This window comes from Phyllopteryx taeniolatus, chromosome 10 (genome assembly GCF_024500385.1).
Source record: "Phyllopteryx taeniolatus isolate TA_2022b chromosome 10, UOR_Ptae_1.2, whole genome shotgun sequence".
In the NCBI taxonomy this organism is placed as follows: Eukaryota; Metazoa; Chordata; class Actinopteri; order Syngnathiformes; family Syngnathidae; genus Phyllopteryx; species Phyllopteryx taeniolatus.
Window position 1 is genome coordinate 1060698 of NC_084511.1, and position 11268 is coordinate 1071965.

Below are 11268 nucleotides of genomic sequence, written 5' to 3' on the forward strand. Positions count from 1 at the left end.
AGGAATGGAGTAAAAGAGTGCTGGTGCCCATTTTTGAGAACAAGGGTGATGTGCAGAGCTGTAAAGTTGATGAGCCACACAATGAAGTTATGGGAAAATGTAATGGAGGCTAGACTCAGGACAGAAGTGAGTATTTGCGAGCAACAGTAAGGGTTCATGCCTAGAAAGAGTACCAAAGATACATTATTTGCCTTAAGGGTGTTGATGGAAAGGTACAGAGAAGGTCAGAAGGCGATACATTGCGTATTTGTAGATTTAGAAAAAGCCTATAACAGAGTACCCAGAGAGGAACTGTGGTACTGCATGAAAAAGTCTGGAGTGGCACAGAATACAGGACATATACAGTATGAGGGCAGCAGAACAGTGGTGAGGTGTGGTGTAGGTGCGACAGAGGAATTTAAGGTGGAGGTGGGACTGCATCAGGGATCCGCCCTGAGCCCCTTCCTGTTTGTAGAGGTGATGGATAGGCTGACAAATGAGGTTAGACTGGAATCCCTTTGGGCCATGATGTTCACAGATGACATTGTGATCTACAGTGAAAGCAGGGAGAAGGTGGGGTAACAGTTAGAAAGGTGGAGGTATGCACTGGAAAAGAGAGGATTGAAGATTAGCTTAATACAGAATATATGTGCATAAATGAGAGGGGTGGAGGGGGAAGAATGAGGCTAGTGGGAGAAGAGATAGCGAGGGTGGAGGACTTTAAATACTTGGGGTCAACAATCTAGAGCAATGGTGAGTGTGGTAAGGAAGTGAAGAAACGCGTCCAAACAGGTTGGAACGAGTGGAGGAAGGTGTCAGGTGTGTTATGTGACAGCAGAGTCTCTGCTAGGATGAAGGGCAAAATTTATAAAACAGTTGTGAGGCCAGCCATGATGTACAGATTAGAGACAGTGAGACAACAGGAAGCAGAGCTGGAGGTGGCGGAAGTGAAGATGTTGAGGTTCTCCCTAGGAGTGATCAGGTTGATAGGGTTAAAAATGAACTCATCAGAGTGATGGCCAAGGTTAGGTGTTTTGGAGACAAAGTTAGAGAGAGCAGACTTTGATTGGTTTGGACACATCCAGAGGAGAGATAGCGAGTATATTTGTAGGAGGATGAGGATGGAACTGCCAGACAAGAGAGCTCCAGGAAGACCAAAGAGAAGGTTGATGGATATAGTGAGGGAAGACATGAGGGCAGTTGGCTCTCATGGAAAAGGATGACACTGTGGCGACACCTAACGGGACAAGCTGAAAGGAAAGGATGTTAAATATGTGTATACAGTAAACTGTATGTAATTTTAATTACTGCTTTTTTTCAAGTTTGAATTTCCTAAATATAGAAATATCTAACATATCTACACAAGTAGCATTATTTAAAAAAAGACAGTGTAATGCTTTATATACATGCATTAAAGTTAATACAAAACACAGTTAATGTGTTGGCCTGGCTCTCAACAACCGTTCCAGTTTCTCATGTGGCTCATTTGGAAAATTAGTTCCCCACCCTTGACCTACACCCACATTGGAAAAATTTAAATTGGTTCATTCCACAATCCACCTGCATGAGGTTTGCTTTAAGGGTTGCTGACCTTACTAAGTGATTAAGCAACACCGTGTCATGTTCCTTGCAAAGACAAAATCAGGCTTCCGGAAGAGAAAGGGGAGAGAGGAGAGAGAAAGAAGGGTAAAAGTAGGCAGTCAAATGCTTATTAAGTTTTCTTCTAAAAAAGGTTAGCATGTGGGTGTGGGTGTGGCGGGAGCAGATAACAATAGCCTCTACGGCTGTTTGCTGTCACTTCTCTTGTTTCGCTTGTCTTTGCTTTCAGACAGTGAGAGTTTGCTCATGTAGGAATACTACTGAATTGAAAATATATTTAATTGAAATTAATTTAAATACAAACTCAGTACAAGGAATAAGTGGATGGATGGATGGATGGATGGATGGATGGATGAATGGATGGATGGATGGACAAACGTCTTTCTTTTTTCCTACTGTCAAAAATTGAAACTCACGAGAAACACGATGTATAATATAATAGGAACAAGAAATAAGGATAATGTGTAATATGTGACTAAAATGTGTCTCACAGCCAATGCTTGAGACTGCTTGTGGTCTGGTTTTAATACACTACTTTGAAACCATTAACATATCCAAGATCCCCTGATCAATCGCGCTCTTAGGTAAAGGCTAAATAACTGTTATTAACTGATATGTATAACTATACCCTAATTTTGGAAAATGCGTATTAGTAATTATTGATGCTGATAATAATTTATTAATCTAGGTAATGCCATTAATGTCCTAACTGCTAAGGTACTTATGCCATTATTATTATTATTATTATTATTTATTTTATTATTATTATTAATAGCTAAGCATATTTAAAGCCTTAACATTTTTTAAGTAACCTGTAGGAAGAAAATTATAATTGTGTGTTTTTGTCTACTGCAAAGCCCAGAAATTCATTGTTTGTTGTTGTTGTTTTTTTAACCTTTCTGATATTGTTGTAGTCACTGATGGTGAAGTGGTACACTCACCTGACTTTCGTGCGGTCAGCATGGGTTCAGTTCCCACTCAGTGACGGTGTGAATGTGAGTGAGAATGGTTGTCCGTGTCTATATGTTCCCTGTGACTGACTGGCGACCAGTTCAGGGTGTAGTCTGCCTTTCGGCTCCAGTACCCCGTGACCCGAACCAGGATAAGCGGTGTTGAAAATGGATGGATGGATATTGTTGTAGAGGCCTATGGTGTGGAAATAAATTTTCACTTTTACATAGACTTTTATGGAAATGTAATGTAGTGCGACTTGGTAGCGGAATTTCTGTATTTCTACTCACCTTGTTGAAAAAAACATATTGGATAACCAAGGCTTCATTTGCAGGACTGATTACTTATCCATATAGAGGGGTGGGCAAACTACTGCCCGCGGGCCACATCAGCCCGTTATTCATTTCAATCCGGCCCGCCAAAGATTAGTACAGAAGCAGCAGGCACAGTGATACATTGACTTAACTTTGGCTGTTCTGTTTTTTCTCTGCTACTGCTCTGAACACATCTTCAACCATGAGTGGGTCAAAGAAAAGAAAAGTTGACAGTGAGTGCCGAGTGTTTAATAGAGAATGGACTTCTAAATACTTTTTCACTGAAGTCCGGTCAAAGGCTGTATGTTTTATTTCCCAAGAAACCATTGCGCTTTTAAAGGAATACAACATTAGCCGTCACTTTTCTACCAAGAATGCTATTTATGCTAACAACCAACCAACGCAGGAACGAACGGCTCTGGTTCAGCGGTTAAAATCCAGCTTGCAGGCTCAGCAAAACACCGTTATCCGACAAGCTGGCATCTAAGATTCAGTCACAAAGGTTACTTTTTTGCTGGCATTCAAACTAGCGAAGACCAGTGTAGCGTATATTGGTTTGGATAAAAATGTAATTAATTCAGAAGAAAAGAATAAGCCCGAAGCGATGCCTGCGTTACTTCCGGTTTATGGTGATTTTAAGTTTAAATGTTAAAATCAAATGATTTTAGCTCATAAAGGGGTACTACGTCTCTTTTTAGATGTGTCAAACTTCAGGACAAAGTGACAAAAAACCTCCATGTCTCGTAATCTGAAGGTTGCTACAGGAATTAGATAAGAGTTCTCGATAACCAGAGGTCTTTTGTCGAATCCAAACACACACAAATGATACAGGTAGGGGATTTTTATAGAAAATTTTATGAAATCTAACAGGGGAATCTACAGGGGAACAATGCAGAGAAAAGCAAAACAAAGGACAGACAAACATTGTTAAATGAGGCTGAACTTGTGATGTGAGGGTGGAATGAGCATGCGCGGTGGCAATGCGTAGAGCTGGGGGTTCCTGTTACCGTTAATTTAAACCCAAATATGCACCAATCTGTACTTTAGTAGACTGCAGGTTGGACTTGCGTTGCGTGGAACACAATTTAGGCAGGCTTGTCGATGTCCCAAATGTTTGGCCAGTCCGGTCCGTACAGGGAACAGGTGGATTTGACGGAAAAAGGCGGAAGGAAAAAAAAAAGAAAAACAAGAAAAAGAGTTCCAAGTGCAGGACAGCCGAAGCCCGTGGGTGCCGCTGGTCGCAAGATGCTCGGAGCAGACGTGTGCCGCTCATTTCCCTCCTCCCTCGGAGCTTTGTCAGTAAGCTGTCCAGGCACATGAAAGGGTAGCTCGGGGCGCTGGCAGGGTGCCCTGCGGCAGGGAAAGGCCTGATATGTCCTCGCCACCTTGTGGCGAGAAGTGGGGCTTCCTGGCTGAACCAGTTTTCAGCAAGGTGGTCAAGCGAGCGAGAGCCAGTGCCCCCCCGGGGACCAAAAGGGAGATAGACTGCCTCTTAATGTTACCATTCCATCCTAGGATTATTTTGTGATTTAAAACCCAGTGGGATGAAAGATTAATTATTTGATCTAACATAACGAAACCGGGCGGCACGGTGGCCGACTGGTTAGAGCGTCAGCCTCACAGTTCTGAGGTGCGGGGTTCAATCCCCGGCCCCGTCTGTGTGGAGTTTGCATGTTTTCCCCGTGCCTGCGTGGGTTTTCTCCGGGCACTCCGGTTTCCTCCCACATCCCAAAAACATGCATGCATTGGAGACTTTAAATTGCCCGTAGGTGTGAATGTGAGTGCGAATGGTTGTTTGTTCGTATGTGCCCTGCGATTGGCTGGCAACCGGTTCAGGGTATACCCCGCCTCCTGCCCGATGATAGCTGGGATAGGCTCCAGCACGCCCGCGACCCTAGTGAGGAGAAGCGGCTCAGAAAATGGATGGATGGATAACGAAACCGGTTTCCAGCTTTGCATTGTCACGCACACCCTGTTTAATCCATGCAAGGAGCGTTTCAACCTTATGTAGTGGCTAATATCACTTACTCTTTGTTTGTAAAACATTTCTGTGTTTGGTTGGGGTAAACGCAAGCGTATTCGGTTGACACGCAAATTCTGAGAAATACAATCGGTGTGGTGGTAGGCACTGGGAGCATTCATGCAACATTCTTACAAATGTCACACAACATTCAAATTCGGTGACGCTGGTCCCAAGTGCTTTCTGTTGGCAGTGTCCATCCACCGCCAGTGGGCGTCGCTGGGCTCCATCAATTGTCTCAGAGGTTTTGAGTTGCATTTCAAAGGGCAAATGGTCCTTTGAACTTTTATCTTGACATGCGGCACCAGCGGATTTTCAAGCTTTTTGGGTCGGTATCTTGAGCCCTGCACACACAAGGGGTCTTCTGATGACTGGGAGCCAAGGCTTCTGCGGTAACTGTTTAATAGAAGTCAGGATTCCTGGTCTCTGCTTTTGATGAGCTCTTTCAGACTGGCTGGTAATTCATTTAGCGTCCGTGTGAGACAAACAAGCCTCTTTCCCAAGGGAAGTTTCTGAAAGAATGCATGTTAGAGACAGCAAGTATCTTATGTCCTGAGAGCAAGAACAAATTTGAAAATATTATCTTATCACCCCGGACAGTGACTTACCGTGTTGAGCTAATTGATGAAGACTTAGCTAACAAGCTAAACAAAAAAGCAGCATCATTTATAGAGTTGGGAATCTCTGGCGCGAGGCCAGTTCGATACAAATCTAGATACACAGGTAGTGATTTGATTTAAAAAATTATACCTTTTTACGGGCAGAACGATTCGATACGATGCATGTGTACATTTTTATTTTTTGGTGCTTGCTGAGTGCTGACTGACTTTTTGAACTTTTAAGCCATGATGACTATCTTAGTTCAACTGGCGATTGTTGTCTCAGTTTCAGGACATACAGTACCTGGCCTTGTGTCCTCTTGGTAGTTTCTTTTTAGGTTCATACATTAACAACTCGAACGTATAAGTCCATTTTGTTGGGTAGGGAGCGTACATTCGCAAGGTGGATCGACGGGAATGCCAATCTGTATCCTCTCTTGCGGAGTTTCACCTGGATGCCGGCACACTTCCCTCTGTGGCGTCGCCTCCGCCTCCATGCGCCGAAAACCGCGGACGCCGCTCCGGTTAGTAACTCGGGGAAAAAACTGAGCGGATTTGCAAAAGTTGGTGAAAGAAAGTCCGGAGTAGCCTCCTTGATGGTTAGCAAGTCTCCCCTTGTGTAGGTGAGTCGTGTAATGTCTCCAAAGATGAACGAAAAACACAAAAACAAAAACAATACTAGAGAGCGCGTAACCGAGGCGACCACACTGGTAGGCGCCATCTTGGTTCAAAAACTGTTTGTGCCTGAAATGTATACAAACATCAGAGCCTTCAAAACCAAGCTATCTTTATTCTCAAAGCAAATGTCAAACAAGTCATTTGTTCATTTCTCCACACTGGCTATGCTGAAAGAGGCCCCTTGACGTGAAAAAATACAGGAAGTCACTGGATGACCTGCATGGAGAATTTTGCCGTTGGTTCTCTGATTTTGCAAAAATTGTCAAATCACTTCAGTTGGTGTCATATCACTTACATAAGACACTGAAACAGTGCCACAGGAGCTGCAGTTGGAACTGATTGATCTCCAATGTGATACTGTCTTAAAAGAAGTTCAACGCTCTCAAACTGAATGAGTTCTGAAGAATTTGACCAAAGGGTAGCATATACAGGCTGAACAGGAGGGTTCCAAGAACTGACCCTTGAGGTACCCCATAGGTCATTGCCATTCGATGAGATTGAGCACTTGCAATGCTTACAAAATAACTCCTTTCCTCCAGGTCGGACCTGAACCATTTAAGGACTGTTCCATTTAGTTCTACCCACGTTTCCAACCTGTTAGGCAGTATATTATGATCTACCGTATCAAAAGTTGCATTGAGGTCCCACAGGACCAGACTTGACACCTTTCCCGAGTCAGTATTCAACCTTATATCATTTAGCACTTTGATAAGAGCAGATTCTGTACTGTGATGAGTTCGGAACCCTGATTAAAATTTGTCAAAAAGTCAATTTAAGTTCAAGAAATTGCTGAGTTGATTAAAAATAACTTTCTCAACAATCTTGGCTATGACAGGGATATTTGAGATGGGTCTATAACTTGCTAACATGGAAGCGTCCAGCGCTCTATTTTTTAGCAGAGGCTTAATGGCAGCTACTTTAAGAGCTTTAAGAAACTCGCCTGACTGAAGTGAGCAATTGATTATTTGCTGCAAATCAGCTAGCACAGACTTCACAATAGCTTTGGAAAAGTCAGATGGTATCGAGTCAAGACTGCTCATTGATGGTTTCATCTGCTGAACTGTTTTCTCTACAATTTTTTGGTCAATTGTATCAAATTCTGACATGGTAACAGAGTTTTTCCTGGGTGGCTTCAGATTTAGTATAATTTTATCATTTTGCTGATTTGTGCTAATATTTAACCTGATGGATTGTATTTTTTCACTAAAATAACAAGCAAATTCATTGCATTTATCTGCTGTTAGGAGTTCTGGAACTATCTGATTCAGAGGGGTTGTGAGCTTGTCAACCACAGCAAACAGAGTGTGAGTATTGTTGAAGTTCTTACTGATGATTTCAGAAAAGTGTTTCTGTCTAGCCCTGACTAACGCTTGGTTAAAATTACAAAGACTTTGTCTGTAGAGGTCATAGTCAATTTGGAGTTTAGTTTGTCTCCACTTACGTTCTGCTTTCCTACACTTTGATTTGGAGGTCTTTACCATCATTGTGCTCCTCCTTGGTGTTCTAGATCACCTCAAGATTATCTTAGTTTTAATAGAAGCGAAAGCATTCATGACATTTGAGATTTTACAGATGAAATTATCCAAAAGTTCACCAACTGTCTCAGCATTCACAGTTTGTCGCACAGCAAAGGTCTCCATAAACTTAGTGGCGGTGCTCTCATTTATGTACCTTTTCTTAATAGACAGAGGCTGTCTCAACTTTTGGAAGAATCTGTAATTCAAAGAATACAAAAAAATGGTCAGAAATAGCCATATCCTTATTGTCAATTGATAGAATTGCAACATCCTTGGAGATGACCAGGTCTAAGATGTGACCTTGAGTGTGGGTTGGACTCTTAATATGTTGAGAGAGGTCAAATGTATAGCAGAGATTTCTTTAGATTTTTTTCTCCATGTTATGGTCAACATGAATGTTAAAGTCTCCCGTTATGACAAAATAGTTGTAGTCATTACAAATAACTGACAGCAGTTCTGAGAAGTCCTCCATACATTTTCTGTTGCATCTTGGAAGCCTATAAATTATTAAAACAATGACCTTTGGGTCACCTATAACTAAAAAACTGAGATATTCAAAACAGCTAAAATCACCAAGTATAATTTATTTACACTGAAATAATGACTTAAAAAGAACAGCAATATCTCCGCCTTTTTCCCTCTTCGACATAAAATAAAAATTTGTTGGTGTTGCCTCATTTAAAATGGTATTACAGCTACTTTCTGTTAACCACGTTTCATTTAGTAACAAAAATTCCAAATCATGGGCTGGAATGACCTGATATTGAAAAGAGCTCGTCTCGCAGAGATAACTGGAGACAATGGTTTGATAGATTGAAATTTTATCCTCACTAAGTTTGAAGTTTTACTTTTTTTGTGCCATATTTCTTTGACCAACTTTCTGTCCCTTGTAATTACAGGGATCAAAAATGCTTGATCTCCATAGGGGTCTGACTTATTCTGGAAAAGACCCCACAGATATCAGTCAGATTCACAGATAATGTTCTTCATGGGTGGAGGAGGGGCCCTTCGCATCTTAGTGGACGGTGGTTTCAGGTGAGGGGGGATGGGAGGAAGATCTTGGTGTGGTGTGCATTGGATTCCAATATTGACAATCCTCTTCATCCTGTCCGTCACACCTAGCAGAGAATTTAGGCTAGTAGAGAGTGAGTTTTGCGTTGGGCTTTGCCCCATTGGGGCAGGGAGGGGTGTGGGAGATTCAACGTCCTGGCTCATCTCATTTGTCATTCGCTCCTCAGAGTGTTTGGATGCCCCTGATGAATCCGTCTGCGCCTCGTGTTCGCTTATCTCCTGCTCCTCCGATTGTTTGGGAACAACTGCATCACCCAACTGCATCACCAATGCCAGTGTTTTCTTTTTGGGCCTCTGAATGACGTACACAGTAAAAAATGTTGGCAGCCAATAACTTAACCCCTTGTCTATTTAGACAGAAACCGTCTGCCTTGTAAATATGTCTGCGCTCCCAAAAAATGCAGAAATTGTCAATGAAACTCACGGATAGTGCCGTACACACTTTTTTGAGCCACATATTTAATTGACTGAGCCTAGAGAATCGTTCATCTCCAAATCGTACAAGTGGCAGAGGTCCACTAATAAAAACCTCAGCATCCAAACATTGCACTTTTGTGAGGAGATCAATGGAATCTTGCTTCATTACCTCTGATTGCTGCTTGAGAACATCAAGGGCCCCTGTGTGTATAATTACAGATTTCACAGTTGGGTGCTGATTAGTGTTCTCCAGGATTCTTTTAGAGATATCAGAGACCATGTCATTGGTAAAACACAGTACTTTGGTGTTCTTCTCACTACAAAAACGTTTCACAGCCTTGACAGCTCCATCACCAACTATTAATGTTTGGGGTGCCATGTTTTTCTTGTATGATTTAGTTTCATACCTTTCAGGGGTGGTGGGGGATGAGCATTTTTGGCCAGGGTCTTGTAAAAGTAGCTCAAATCTATTTTTAAGTCTGATGTCAATGTTTTCCATTGACTCGCGTCTTTTTTTCTTGCCCTTCGCTGTAGCGACCGTCCACGACCGCTCACTCGCCGTTGAAGAAGCCCGCATAGCAGCACAGCCTGAAGAGCTCAGAGATAGAATTGTGGGCAGGCACAGATCTGGCCAAGGTTACATAAAAATTCTCCTGCACTTAAGGTTCCTAAAAACACAGTGGCCTCCATAATCCTTAAACGGAAGACAGTTGGGATGACCAGAACCCTTCCTAGAGCTGGCCGTCCGGCCAAACTGAGATGGGAGAAAATTCGAGAAAGTCAACCATAACTGTAGCCCTCGACCAGTCGGGGCTTTATGGCAGAGTGGCCCGACGGAAGCCTCAGTGCAAGACCCATGAAAGCCTGCATGGAGTTGGCTAAAAAAAAACACCTCAAGGACTCCAAGATGGTGAGAAATAAGATTCCCTGGTCTGATGAGACCAAGATACAACTTTTTGGCCTAACCCTATATGTGGAGAAAAGCAGGCACTGCTAATCACCTGTCCAATACAGTCCCAACAGTGAAGCATGGTGGTGGTAGCATCATGCTGTGGGGGTGTTTTTCAGCTGCAGGGACAGGACTGCTTGCAATCGAAGGAAAGATGAATGTGGCCAAGTACAGGGATATCCTGGATGAAAACCTTCTCCAGAGTGCTGGATGCCAGCCCATCGCAGAACGCATATAGACAACCATTCAAATTCACATTCACTCCTGCTTTTACAAAGTGTGAGATGCTTCAGTGGGTTTCCTCCCACATTCCAAAAACTTAAATTAGGTTCAGTGAAGACTCTAAATTGGCCCAGGCTGTGAATGTGAATGGTTGTTTATATGTCCTGCGATTGGTTGGCAACCAGACCAGGGTGTACACTGCCTCTCACATAAAGTCAGCAGGGCAAGGCGACGCTAGTGAGGCAAAGTCGTACACAAAATGGATAGAAAATACAAGAAGTATGATGTCCCCATGTAATGTGTAAGGTACGTGTTACTTTGACAATCACCCTGAACTCCATCCATCCATCCATTTTCTGAGCTGCTTCTCCTCACTAGGGTCGCAGGCGTGCTGGAGCCCATCCCAGGTACCATCGGGCAGGAGGCGGAGCACACCCTAAACTGGTCACTAGCCAATCGCAGGGCACATTGAAACAAACAACCTTTCGCAGTCACATTCACACCTACGGGCAATTTAGAGTTGTCAATTAACCTACCATGCATGTTTTTGGGATGTGGGAGAAAACCAGAATGCCCGGAGAAAACCCACGCAGGCATGGGGAGAACATGCAAACTCCACACAGGCGGGGCCGGGGATTGAACCCCGGTCCTCAGAACTGTGAGGCAGACGCTCTAACCAGTTGCACATCGTGCCGCTTCACCCTGACCTAGCATTGCATAATTGAAACAAAAACATATGCAGCTTAAAATTGAACTACAACTTCTTCAACATTTACTTATTTAGGCTAGTCTTAAGTGATGTTGCAAAATTACAACATGGGGCCCTACGGGGTTTTATTATGCATTCCTTTTAATATCCTATACTGTGAACTCAAACTTAAAACAACACAATTCAAAAACCAATAAAATAAATTAAGGATAGACCACAGTATGTGTATGGGGCACAACGGTG